This window comes from Mixophyes fleayi, chromosome 6 (assembly GCF_038048845.1).
Source record: "Mixophyes fleayi isolate aMixFle1 chromosome 6, aMixFle1.hap1, whole genome shotgun sequence".
In the NCBI taxonomy this organism is placed as follows: Eukaryota; Metazoa; Chordata; class Amphibia; order Anura; family Limnodynastidae; genus Mixophyes; species Mixophyes fleayi.
Genome location: NC_134407.1, coordinates 216,670,460 through 216,682,936, shown reverse-complemented (window position 1 = coordinate 216,682,936; position 12,477 = coordinate 216,670,460). Strand labels below are relative to the sequence as shown.

The window sequence follows — 12,477 nt, the reverse complement described above, 5'->3', positions numbered from 1 at the left end:
AGAAACAAAACAACAAAAAGACACAATAAATTGACACGAAATAAGACACAGGAGACAAAAATCTGTTCTTAGGGATTTTTGTAGCTGAAAAGAGACATGATTCTATTTTTTGATAACTGGATAAGAGAAGTGCACCGGTCCTGGAAGTACTGCAATACCAGGTCAATGCGTGGAGTGGACAGAGCAAGCTCTTCTTCCATCTCCCTGTTCTAAAAATCCATTTAATATATGGCCCCCAGATAGGGGGCGTATCAGATATTAAACTGATAAGAACAGATACTACACTTGATCTTAGCCAAAAGGCCGAGAAGCGATAACCCGAAAAGGGACCCAGGAAAGCGCCCGCTTCTCAGGCTAGGCCTGACAACTGTAGGAGACAGACGCACCACACACCGTATACTCTCTTCAGCGGCGGCGCACAACACTCCATTGCTGCACATTCTAGGCCCGACTAGCCTGAAAAGCCTGACACCTTCACTGGGACCCTCCTTACACCTCTCTGTCTGCAAAGGCACGCACATGAGCCGAGGACTTTTCAAACGAGATGCCTGCAGAATTTGCATTAACTCCTCCCCTTGACCATAAGTGCAGCGACGCCCGCTGATTAGTCAGCCTGCCGTTCCGTCCTCGTCTCCCCAGGCAATTAATCACACTGTCTGCCCAGCTTCTTTCGGAATATTCACAGCATGTCACAGAAACAGCACTTCAAGGTGCATCACAATTGTTTCTCGGGCCACCGGCAAGTAAATAGACAAGGAAGCTGCATGCTGCAACAGCAGGGTTCTAAAAGGTGTGTCATAATCCTCACTTGCCTTTATTATGTCACTGGGTCCACAAGAGGGAGACACACTACGTCAGATTGATAGTTCCATTCATTCGGAGATCCAATTGAATTAGCAAATCACAAGTTGCTCCATTAAAGAAATAATTGGATCAATGCAGTAATCCTTTTGGGCAAAGAAAAGGGTCTTCTTATCTGCAAATGCTTGTTTGCTAAAAGATAAGAAACAAAACAACAAAAAGACACAATAAATTGACACGAAATAAGACACAGGAGACAAAAATCTGTTCTTAGGGATTTTTGTAGCTGAAAAGAGACATGATTCTATTTTTTGATAACTGGATAAGAGAAGTGCACCGGTCCTGGAAGTACTGCAATACCAGGTCAATGCGTGGAGTGGACAGAGCAAGCTCTTCTTCCATCTCCCTGTTCTAAAAATCCATTTAATATATGGCCCCCAGATAGGGGGCGTATCAGATATTAAACTGATAAGAACAGATACTACACTTGATCTTAGCCAAAAGGCCGAGAAGCGATAACCCGAAAAGGGACCCAGGAAAGCGCCCGCTTCTCAGGCTAGGCCTGACAACTGTAGGAGACAGACGCACCACACACCGTATACTCTCTTCAGCGGCGGCGCACAACACTCCATTGCTGCACATTCTAGGCCCGACTAGCCTGAAAAGCCTGACACCTTCACTGGGACCCTCCTTACACCTCTCTGTCTGCAAAGGCACGCACATGAGCCGAGGACTTTTCAAACGAGATGCCTGCAGAATTTGCATTAACTCCTCCCCTTGACCATAAGTGCAGCGACGCCCGCTGATTAGTCAGCCTGCCGTTCCGTCCTCGTCTCCCCAGGCAATTAATCACACTGTCTGCCCAGCTTCTTTCGGAATATTCACAGCATGTCACAGAAACAGCACTTCAAGGTGCATCACAATTGTTTCTCGGGCCACCGGCAAGTAAATAGACAAGGAAGCTGCATGCTGCAACAGCAGGGTTCTAAAAGGTGTGTCATAATCCTCACTTGCCTTTATTATGTCACTGGGTCCACAAGAGGGAGACACACTACGTCAGATTGATAGTTCCATTCATTCGGAGATCCAATTGAATTAGCAAATCACAAGTTGCTCCATTAAAGAAATAATTGGATCAATGCAGTAATCCTTTTGGGCAAAGAAAAGGGTCTTCTTATCTGCAAATGCTTGTTTGCTAAAAGATAAGAAACAAAACAACAAAAAGACACAATAAATTGACACGAAATAAGACACAGGAGACAAAAATCTGTTCTTAGGGATTTTTGTAGCTGAAAAGAGACATGATTCTATTTTTTGATAACTGGATAAGAGAAGTGCACCGGTCCTGGAAGTACTGCAATACCAGGTCAATGCGTGGAGTGGACAGAGCAAGCTCTTCTTCCATCTCCCTGTTCTAAAAATCCATTTAATATATGGCCCCCAGATAGGGGGCGTATCAGATATTAAACTGATAAGAACAGATACTACACTTGATCTTAGCCAAAAGGCCGAGAAGCGATAACCCGAAAAGGGACCCAGGAAAGCGCCCGCTTCTCAGGCTAGGCCTGACAACTGTAGGAGACAGACGCACCACACACCGTATACTCTCTTCAGCGGCGGCGCACAACACTCCATTGCTGCACATTCTAGGCCCGACTAGCCTGAAAAGCCTGACACCTTCACTGGGACCCTCCTTACACCTCTCTGTCTGCAAAGGCACGCACATGAGCCGAGGACTTTTCAAACGAGATGCCTGCAGAATTTGCATTAACTCCTCCCCTTGACCATAAGTGCAGCGACGCCCGCTGATTAGTCAGCCTGCCGTTCCGTCCTCGTCTCCCCAGGCAATTAATCACACTGTCTGCCCAGCTTCTTTCGGAATATTCACAGCATGTCACAGAAACAGCACTTCAAGGTGCATCACAATTGTTTCTCGGGCCACCGGCAAGTAAATAGACAAGGAAGCTGCATGCTGCAACAGCAGGGTTCTAAAAGGTGTGTCATAATCCTCACTTGCCTTTATTATGTCACTGGGTCCACAAGAGGGAGACACACTACGTCAGATTGATAGTTCCATTCATTCGGAGATCCAATTGAATTAGCAAATCACAAGTTGCTCCATTAAAGAAATAATTGGATCAATGCAGTAATCCTTTTGGGCAAAGAAAAGGGTCTTCTTATCTGCAAATGCTTGTTTGCTAAAAGATAAGAAACAAAACAACAAAAAGACACAATAAATTGACACGAAATAAGACACAGGAGACAAAAATCTGTTCTTAGGGATTTTTGTAGCTGAAAAGAGACATGATTCTATTTTTTGATAACTGGATAAGAGAAGTGCACCGGTCCTGGAAGTACTGCAATACCAGGTCAATGCGTGGAGTGGACAGAGCAAGCTCTTCTTCCATCTCCCTGTTCTAAAAATCCATTTAATATATGGCCCCCAGATAGGGGGCGTATCAGATATTAAACTGATAAGAACAGATACTACACTTGATCTTAGCCAAAAGGCCGAGAAGCGATAACCCGAAAAGGGACCCAGGAAAGCGCCCGCTTCTCAGGCTAGGCCTGACAACTGTAGGAGACAGACGCACCACACACCGTATACTCTCTTCAGCGGCGGCGCACAACACTCCATTGCTGCACATTCTAGGCCCGACTAGCCTGAAAAGCCTGACACCTTCACTGGGACCCTCCTTACACCTCTCTGTCTGCAAAGGCACGCACATGAGCCGAGGACTTTTCAAACGAGATGCCTGCAGAATTTGCATTAACTCCTCCCCTTGACCATAAGTGCAGCGACGCCCGCTGATTAGTCAGCCTGCCGTTCCGTCCTCGTCTCCCCAGGCAATTAATCACACTGTCTGCCCAGCTTCTTTCGGAATATTCACAGCATGTCACAGAAACAGCACTTCAAGGTGCATCACAATTGTTTCTCGGGCCACCGGCAAGTAAATAGACAAGGAAGCTGCATGCTGCAACAGCAGGGTTCTAAAAGGTGTGTCATAATCCTCACTTGCCTTTATTATGTCACTGGGTCCACAAGAGGGAGACACACTACGTCAGATTGATAGTTCCATTCATTCGGAGATCCAATTGAATTAGCAAATCACAAGTTGCTCCATTAAAGAAATAATTGGATCAATGCAGTAATCCTTTTGGGCAAAGAAAAGGGTCTTCTTATCTGCAAATGCTTGTTTGCTAAAAGATAAGAAACAAAACAACAAAAAGACACAATAAATTGACACGAAATAAGACACAGGAGACAAAAATCTGTTCTTAGGGATTTTTGTAGCTGAAAAGAGACATGATTCTATTTTTTGATAACTGGATAAGAGAAGTGCACCGGTCCTGGAAGTACTGCAATACCAGGTCAATGCGTGGAGTGGACAGAGCAAGCTCTTCTTCCATCTCCCTGTTCTAAAAATCCATTTAATATATGGCCCCCAGATAGGGGGCGTATCAGATATTAAACTGATAAGAACAGATACTACACTTGATCTTAGCCAAAAGGCCGAGAAGCGATAACCCGAAAAGGGACCCAGGAAAGCGCCCGCTTCTCAGGCTAGGCCTGACAACTGTAGGAGACAGACGCACCACACACCGTATACTCTCTTCAGCGGCGGCGCACAACACTCCATTGCTGCACATTCTAGGCCCGACTAGCCTGAAAAGCCTGACACCTTCACTGGGACCCTCCTTACACCTCTCTGTCTGCAAAGGCACGCACATGAGCCGAGGACTTTTCAAACGAGATGCCTGCAGAATTTGCATTAACTCCTCCCCTTGACCATAAGTGCAGCGACGCCCGCTGATTAGTCAGCCTGCCGTTCCGTCCTCGTCTCCCCAGGCAATTAATCACACTGTCTGCCCAGCTTCTTTCGGAATATTCACAGCATGTCACAGAAACAGCACTTCAAGGTGCATCACAATTGTTTCTCGGGCCACCGGCAAGTAAATAGACAAGGAAGCTGCATGCTGCAACAGCAGGGTTCTAAAAGGTGTGTCATAATCCTCACTTGCCTTTATTATGTCACTGGGTCCACAAGAGGGAGACACACTACGTCAGATTGATAGTTCCATTCATTCGGAGATCCAATTGAATTAGCAAATCACAAGTTGCTCCATTAAAGAAATAATTGGATCAATGCAGTAATCCTTTTGGGCAAAGAAAAGGGTCTTCTTATCTGCAAATGCTTGTTTGCTAAAAGATAAGAAACAAAACAACAAAAAGACACAATAAATTGACACGAAATAAGACACAGGAGACAAAAATCTGTTCTTAGGGATTTTTGTAGCTGAAAAGAGACATGATTCTATTTTTTGATAACTGGATAAGAGAAGTGCACCGGTCCTGGAAGTACTGCAATACCAGGTCAATGCGTGGAGTGGACAGAGCAAGCTCTTCTTCCATCTCCCTGTTCTAAAAATCCATTTAATATATGGCCCCCAGATAGGGGGCGTATCAGATATTAAACTGATAAGAACAGATACTACACTTGATCTTAGCCAAAAGGCCGAGAAGCGATAACCCGAAAAGGGACCCAGGAAAGCGCCCGCTTCTCAGGCTAGGCCTGACAACTGTAGGAGACAGACGCACCACACACCGTATACTCTCTTCAGCGGCGGCGCACAACACTCCATTGCTGCACATTCTAGGCCCGACTAGCCTGAAAAGCCTGACACCTTCACTGGGACCCTCCTTACACCTCTCTGTCTGCAAAGGCACGCACATGAGCCGAGGACTTTTCAAACGAGATGCCTGCAGAATTTGCATTAACTCCTCCCCTTGACCATAAGTGCAGCGACGCCCGCTGATTAGTCAGCCTGCCGTTCCGTCCTCGTCTCCCCAGGCAATTAATCACACTGTCTGCCCAGCTTCTTTCGGAATATTCACAGCATGTCACAGAAACAGCACTTCAAGGTGCATCACAATTGTTTCTCGGGCCACCGGCAAGTAAATAGACAAGGAAGCTGCATGCTGCAACAGCAGGGTTCTAAAAGGTGTGTCATAATCCTCACTTGCCTTTATTATGTCACTGGGTCCACAAGAGGGAGACACACTACGTCAGATTGATAGTTCCATTCATTCGGAGATCCAATTGAATTAGCAAATCACAAGTTGCTCCATTAAAGAAATAATTGGATCAATGCAGTAATCCTTTTGGGCAAAGAAAAGGGTCTTCTTATCTGCAAATGCTTGTTTGCTAAAAGATAAGAAACAAAACAACAAAAAGACACAATAAATTGACACGAAATAAGACACAGGAGACAAAAATCTGTTCTTAGGGATTTTTGTAGCTGAAAAGAGACATGATTCTATTTTTTGATAACTGGATAAGAGAAGTGCACCGGTCCTGGAAGTACTGCAATACCAGGTCAATGCGTGGAGTGGACAGAGCAAGCTCTTCTTCCATCTCCCTGTTCTAAAAATCCATTTAATATATGGCCCCCAGATAGGGGGCGTATCAGATATTAAACTGATAAGAACAGATACTACACTTGATCTTAGCCAAAAGGCCGAGAAGCGATAACCCGAAAAGGGACCCAGGAAAGCGCCCGCTTCTCAGGCTAGGCCTGACAACTGTAGGAGACAGACGCACCACACACCGTATACTCTCTTCAGCGGCGGCGCACAACACTCCATTGCTGCACATTCTAGGCCCGACTAGCCTGAAAAGCCTGACACCTTCACTGGGACCCTCCTTACACCTCTCTGTCTGCAAAGGCACGCACATGAGCCGAGGACTTTTCAAACGAGATGCCTGCAGAATTTGCATTAACTCCTCCCCTTGACCATAAGTGCAGCGACGCCCGCTGATTAGTCAGCCTGCCGTTCCGTCCTCGTCTCCCCAGGCAATTAATCACACTGTCTGCCCAGCTTCTTTCGGAATATTCACAGCATGTCACAGAAACAGCACTTCAAGGTGCATCACAATTGTTTCTCGGGCCACCGGCAAGTAAATAGACAAGGAAGCTGCATGCTGCAACAGCAGGGTTCTAAAAGGTGTGTCATAATCCTCACTTGCCTTTATTATGTCACTGGGTCCACAAGAGGGAGACACACTACGTCAGATTGATAGTTCCATTCATTCGGAGATCCAATTGAATTAGCAAATCACAAGTTGCTCCATTAAAGAAATAATTGGATCAATGCAGTAATCCTTTTGGGCAAAGAAAAGGGTCTTCTTATCTGCAAATGCTTGTTTGCTAAAAGATAAGAAACAAAACAACAAAAAGACACAATAAATTGACACGAAATAAGACACAGGAGACAAAAATCTGTTCTTAGGGATTTTTGTAGCTGAAAAGAGACATGATTCTATTTTTTGATAACTGGATAAGAGAAGTGCACCGGTCCTGGAAGTACTGCAATACCAGGTCAATGCGTGGAGTGGACAGAGCAAGCTCTTCTTCCATCTCCCTGTTCTAAAAATCCATTTAATATATGGCCCCCAGATAGGGGGCGTATCAGATATTAAACTGATAAGAACAGATACTACACTTGATCTTAGCCAAAAGGCCGAGAAGCGATAACCCGAAAAGGGACCCAGGAAAGCGCCCGCTTCTCAGGCTAGGCCTGACAACTGTAGGAGACAGACGCACCACACACCGTATACTCTCTTCAGCGGCGGCGCACAACACTCCATTGCTGCACATTCTAGGCCCGACTAGCCTGAAAAGCCTGACACCTTCACTGGGACCCTCCTTACACCTCTCTGTCTGCAAAGGCACGCACATGAGCCGAGGACTTTTCAAACGAGATGCCTGCAGAATTTGCATTAACTCCTCCCCTTGACCATAAGTGCAGCGACGCCCGCTGATTAGTCAGCCTGCCGTTCCGTCCTCGTCTCCCCAGGCAATTAATCACACTGTCTGCCCAGCTTCTTTCGGAATATTCACAGCATGTCACAGAAACAGCACTTCAAGGTGCATCACAATTGTTTCTCGGGCCACCGGCAAGTAAATAGACAAGGAAGCTGCATGCTGCAACAGCAGGGTTCTAAAAGGTGTGTCATAATCCTCACTTGCCTTTATTATGTCACTGGGTCCACAAGAGGGAGACACACTACGTCAGATTGATAGTTCCATTCATTCGGAGATCCAATTGAATTAGCAAATCACAAGTTGCTCCATTAAAGAAATAATTGGATCAATGCAGTAATCCTTTTGGGCAAAGAAAAGGGTCTTCTTATCTGCAAATGCTTGTTTGCTAAAAGATAAGAAACAAAACAACAAAAAGACACAATAAATTGACACGAAATAAGACACAGGAGACAAAAATCTGTTCTTAGGGATTTTTGTAGCTGAAAAGAGACATGATTCTATTTTTTGATAACTGGATAAGAGAAGTGCACCGGTCCTGGAAGTACTGCAATACCAGGTCAATGCGTGGAGTGGACAGAGCAAGCTCTTCTTCCATCTCCCTGTTCTAAAAATCCATTTAATATATGGCCCCCAGATAGGGGGCGTATCAGATATTAAACTGATAAGAACAGATACTACACTTGATCTTAGCCAAAAGGCCGAGAAGCGATAACCCGAAAAGGGACCCAGGAAAGCGCCCGCTTCTCAGGCTAGGCCTGACAACTGTAGGAGACAGACGCACCACACACCGTATACTCTCTTCAGCGGCGGCGCACAACACTCCATTGCTGCACATTCTAGGCCCGACTAGCCTGAAAAGCCTGACACCTTCACTGGGACCCTCCTTACACCTCTCTGTCTGCAAAGGCACGCACATGAGCCGAGGACTTTTCAAACGAGATGCCTGCAGAATTTGCATTAACTCCTCCCCTTGACCATAAGTGCAGCGACGCCCGCTGATTAGTCAGCCTGCCGTTCCGTCCTCGTCTCCCCAGGCAATTAATCACACTGTCTGCCCAGCTTCTTTCGGAATATTCACAGCATGTCACAGAAACAGCACTTCAAGGTGCATCACAATTGTTTCTCGGGCCACCGGCAAGTAAATAGACAAGGAAGCTGCATGCTGCAACAGCAGGGTTCTAAAAGGTGTGTCATAATCCTCACTTGCCTTTATTATGTCACTGGGTCCACAAGAGGGAGACACACTACGTCAGATTGATAGTTCCATTCATTCGGAGATCCAATTGAATTAGCAAATCACAAGTTGCTCCATTAAAGAAATAATTGGATCAATGCAGTAATCCTTTTGGGCAAAGAAAAGGGTCTTCTTATCTGCAAATGCTTGTTTGCTAAAAGATAAGAAACAAAACAACAAAAAGACACAATAAATTGACACGAAATAAGACACAGGAGACAAAAATCTGTTCTTAGGGATTTTTGTAGCTGAAAAGAGACATGATTCTATTTTTTGATAACTGGATAAGAGAAGTGCACCGGTCCTGGAAGTACTGCAATACCAGGTCAATGCGTGGAGTGGACAGAGCAAGCTCTTCTTCCATCTCCCTGTTCTAAAAATCCATTTAATATATGGCCCCCAGATAGGGGGCGTATCAGATATTAAACTGATAAGAACAGATACTACACTTGATCTTAGCCAAAAGGCCGAGAAGCGATAACCCGAAAAGGGACCCAGGAAAGCGCCCGCTTCTCAGGCTAGGCCTGACAACTGTAGGAGACAGACGCACCACACACCGTATACTCTCTTCAGCGGCGGCGCACAACACTCCATTGCTGCACATTCTAGGCCCGACTAGCCTGAAAAGCCTGACACCTTCACTGGGACCCTCCTTACACCTCTCTGTCTGCAAAGGCACGCACATGAGCCGAGGACTTTTCAAACGAGATGCCTGCAGAATTTGCATTAACTCCTCCCCTTGACCATAAGTGCAGCGACGCCCGCTGATTAGTCAGCCTGCCGTTCCGTCCTCGTCTCCCCAGGCAATTAATCACACTGTCTGCCCAGCTTCTTTCGGAATATTCACAGCATGTCACAGAAACAGCACTTCAAGGTGCATCACAATTGTTTCTCGGGCCACCGGCAAGTAAATAGACAAGGAAGCTGCATGCTGCAACAGCAGGGTTCTAAAAGGTGTGTCATAATCCTCACTTGCCTTTATTATGTCACTGGGTCCACAAGAGGGAGACACACTACGTCAGATTGATAGTTCCATTCATTCGGAGATCCAATTGAATTAGCAAATCACAAGTTGCTCCATTAAAGAAATAATTGGATCAATGCAGTAATCCTTTTGGGCAAAGAAAAGGGTCTTCTTATCTGCAAATGCTTGTTTGCTAAAAGATAAGAAACAAAACAACAAAAAGACACAATAAATTGACACGAAATAAGACACAGGAGACAAAAATCTGTTCTTAGGGATTTTTGTAGCTGAAAAGAGACATGATTCTATTTTTTGATAACTGGATAAGAGAAGTGCACCGGTCCTGGAAGTACTGCAATACCAGGTCAATGCGTGGAGTGGACAGAGCAAGCTCTTCTTCCATCTCCCTGTTCTAAAAATCCATTTAATATATGGCCCCCAGATAGGGGGCGTATCAGATATTAAACTGATAAGAACAGATACTACACTTGATCTTAGCCAAAAGGCCGAGAAGCGATAACCCGAAAAGGGACCCAGGAAAGCGCCCGCTTCTCAGGCTAGGCCTGACAACTGTAGGAGACAGACGCACCACACACCGTATACTCTCTTCAGCGGCGGCGCACAACACTCCATTGCTGCACATTCTAGGCCCGACTAGCCTGAAAAGCCTGACACCTTCACTGGGACCCTCCTTACACCTCTCTGTCTGCAAAGGCACGCACATGAGCCGAGGACTTTTCAAACGAGATGCCTGCAGAATTTGCATTAACTCCTCCCCTTGACCATAAGTGCAGCGACGCCCGCTGATTAGTCAGCCTGCCGTTCCGTCCTCGTCTCCCCAGGCAATTAATCACACTGTCTGCCCAGCTTCTTTCGGAATATTCACAGCATGTCACAGAAACAGCACTTCAAGGTGCATCACAATTGTTTCTCGGGCCACCGGCAAGTAAATAGACAAGGAAGCTGCATGCTGCAACAGCAGGGTTCTAAAAGGTGTGTCATAATCCTCACTTGCCTTTATTATGTCACTGGGTCCACAAGAGGGAGACACACTACGTCAGATTGATAGTTCCATTCATTCGGAGATCCAATTGAATTAGCAAATCACAAGTTGCTCCATTAAAGAAATAATTGGATCAATGCAGTAATCCTTTTGGGCAAAGAAAAGGGTCTTCTTATCTGCAAATGCTTGTTTGCTAAAAGATAAGAAACAAAACAACAAAAAGACACAATAAATTGACACGAAATAAGACACAGGAGACAAAAATCTGTTCTTAGGGATTTTTGTAGCTGAAAAGAGACATGATTCTATTTTTTGATAACTGGATAAGAGAAGTGCACCGGTCCTGGAAGTACTGCAATACCAGGTCAATGCGTGGAGTGGACAGAGCAAGCTCTTCTTCCATCTCCCTGTTCTAAAAATCCATTTAATATATGGCCCCCAGATAGGGGGCGTATCAGATATTAAACTGATAAGAACAGATACTACACTTGATCTTAGCCAAAAGGCCGAGAAGCGATAACCCGAAAAGGGACCCAGGAAAGCGCCCGCTTCTCAGGCTAGGCCTGACAACTGTAGGAGACAGACGCACCACACACCGTATACTCTCTTCAGCGGCGGCGCACAACACTCCATTGCTGCACATTCTAGGCCCGACTAGCCTGAAAAGCCTGACACCTTCACTGGGACCCTCCTTACACCTCTCTGTCTGCAAAGGCACGCACATGAGCCGAGGACTTTTCAAACGAGATGCCTGCAGAATTTGCATTAACTCCTCCCCTTGACCATAAGTGCAGCGACGCCCGCTGATTAGTCAGCCTGCCGTTCCGTCCTCGTCTCCCCAGGCAATTAATCACACTGTCTGCCCAGCTTCTTTCGGAATATTCACAGCATGTCACAGAAACAGCACTTCAAGGTGCATCACAATTGTTTCTCGGGCCACCGGCAAGTAAATAGACAAGGAAGCTGCATGCTGCAACAGCAGGGTTCTAAAAGGTGTGTCATAATCCTCACTTGCCTTTATTATGTCACTGGGTCCACAAGAGGGAGACACACTACGTCAGATTGATAGTTCCATTCATTCGGAGATCCAATTGAATTAGCAAATCACAAGTTGCTCCATTAAAGAAATAATTGGATCAATGCAGTAATCCTTTTGGGCAAAGAAAAGGGTCTTCTTATCTGCAAATGCTTGTTTGCTAAAAGATAAGAAACAAAACAACAAAAAGACACAATAAATTGACACGAAATAAGACACAGGAGACAAAAATCTGTTCTTAGGGATTTTTGTAGCTGAAAAGAGACATGATTCTATTTTTTGATAACTGGATAAGAGAAGTGCACCGGTCCTGGAAGTACTGCAATACCAGGTCAATGCGTGGAGTGGACAGAGCAAGCTCTTCTTCCATCTCCCTGTTCTAAAAATCCATTTAATATATGGCCCCCAGATAGGGGGCGTATCAGATATTAAACTGATAAGAACAGATACTACACTTGATCTTAGCCAAAAGGCCGAGAAGCGATAACCCGAAAAGGGACCCAGGAAAGCGCCCGCTTCTCAGGCTAGGCCTGACAACTGTAGGAGACAGACGCACCACACACCGTATACTCTCTTCAGCGGCGGCGCACAACACTCCATTGCTGCACATT

At 45.6% G+C, this 12,477-nt stretch overlaps 13 non-coding genes across 13 annotated transcripts; all 13 read right to left on the bottom strand.

Annotated features, from left to right (window-relative positions):
* Positions 1–124: 124 nt before the first annotated feature.
* LOC142095668 (U2 spliceosomal RNA) lies at positions 125–315 on the bottom strand. Its single transcript, XR_012677860.1, has one exon. It is a non-coding gene; the product is annotated as a U2 spliceosomal RNA (small nuclear RNA).
* Positions 316–1,127: 812 nt separating this feature from the next.
* LOC142095667 (U2 spliceosomal RNA) lies at positions 1,128–1,318 on the bottom strand. Its single transcript, XR_012677859.1, has one exon. It is a non-coding gene; the product is annotated as a U2 spliceosomal RNA (small nuclear RNA).
* An 812-nt stretch (positions 1,319–2,130) lies between these two features.
* On the bottom strand, positions 2,131–2,321 carry LOC142095666 (U2 spliceosomal RNA). Its single transcript, XR_012677858.1, has one exon. It is a non-coding gene; the product is annotated as a U2 spliceosomal RNA (small nuclear RNA).
* An 812-nt stretch (positions 2,322–3,133) lies between these two features.
* On the bottom strand, positions 3,134–3,324 carry LOC142095665 (U2 spliceosomal RNA). Its single transcript, XR_012677857.1, has one exon. It is a non-coding gene; the product is annotated as a U2 spliceosomal RNA (small nuclear RNA).
* An 812-nt stretch (positions 3,325–4,136) lies between these two features.
* On the bottom strand, positions 4,137–4,327 carry LOC142095664 (U2 spliceosomal RNA). Its single transcript, XR_012677856.1, has one exon. It is a non-coding gene; the product is annotated as a U2 spliceosomal RNA (small nuclear RNA).
* An 812-nt stretch (positions 4,328–5,139) lies between these two features.
* On the bottom strand, positions 5,140–5,330 carry LOC142095663 (U2 spliceosomal RNA). Its single transcript, XR_012677855.1, has one exon. It is a non-coding gene; the product is annotated as a U2 spliceosomal RNA (small nuclear RNA).
* An 812-nt stretch (positions 5,331–6,142) lies between these two features.
* LOC142095661 (U2 spliceosomal RNA) lies at positions 6,143–6,333 on the bottom strand. The gene has a single exon (XR_012677854.1). It is a non-coding gene; the product is annotated as a U2 spliceosomal RNA (small nuclear RNA).
* Positions 6,334–7,145: 812 nt separating this feature from the next.
* Positions 7,146–7,336, bottom strand: LOC142095660 (U2 spliceosomal RNA). The gene has a single exon (XR_012677853.1). It is a non-coding gene; the product is annotated as a U2 spliceosomal RNA (small nuclear RNA).
* An 812-nt stretch (positions 7,337–8,148) lies between these two features.
* LOC142095659 (U2 spliceosomal RNA) lies at positions 8,149–8,339 on the bottom strand. The gene has a single exon (XR_012677852.1). It is a non-coding gene; the product is annotated as a U2 spliceosomal RNA (small nuclear RNA).
* Positions 8,340–9,151: 812 nt separating this feature from the next.
* LOC142095657 (U2 spliceosomal RNA) lies at positions 9,152–9,342 on the bottom strand. The gene has a single exon (XR_012677851.1). It is a non-coding gene; the product is annotated as a U2 spliceosomal RNA (small nuclear RNA).
* Positions 9,343–10,154: 812 nt separating this feature from the next.
* On the bottom strand, positions 10,155–10,345 carry LOC142095656 (U2 spliceosomal RNA). The gene has a single exon (XR_012677850.1). It is a non-coding gene; the product is annotated as a U2 spliceosomal RNA (small nuclear RNA).
* Positions 10,346–11,157: 812 nt separating this feature from the next.
* Positions 11,158–11,348, bottom strand: LOC142095655 (U2 spliceosomal RNA). Its single transcript, XR_012677849.1, has one exon. It is a non-coding gene; the product is annotated as a U2 spliceosomal RNA (small nuclear RNA).
* An 812-nt stretch (positions 11,349–12,160) lies between these two features.
* LOC142095654 (U2 spliceosomal RNA) lies at positions 12,161–12,351 on the bottom strand. The gene has a single exon (XR_012677848.1). It is a non-coding gene; the product is annotated as a U2 spliceosomal RNA (small nuclear RNA).
* Between the last annotated feature and the right edge of the window lie 126 nt (positions 12,352–12,477).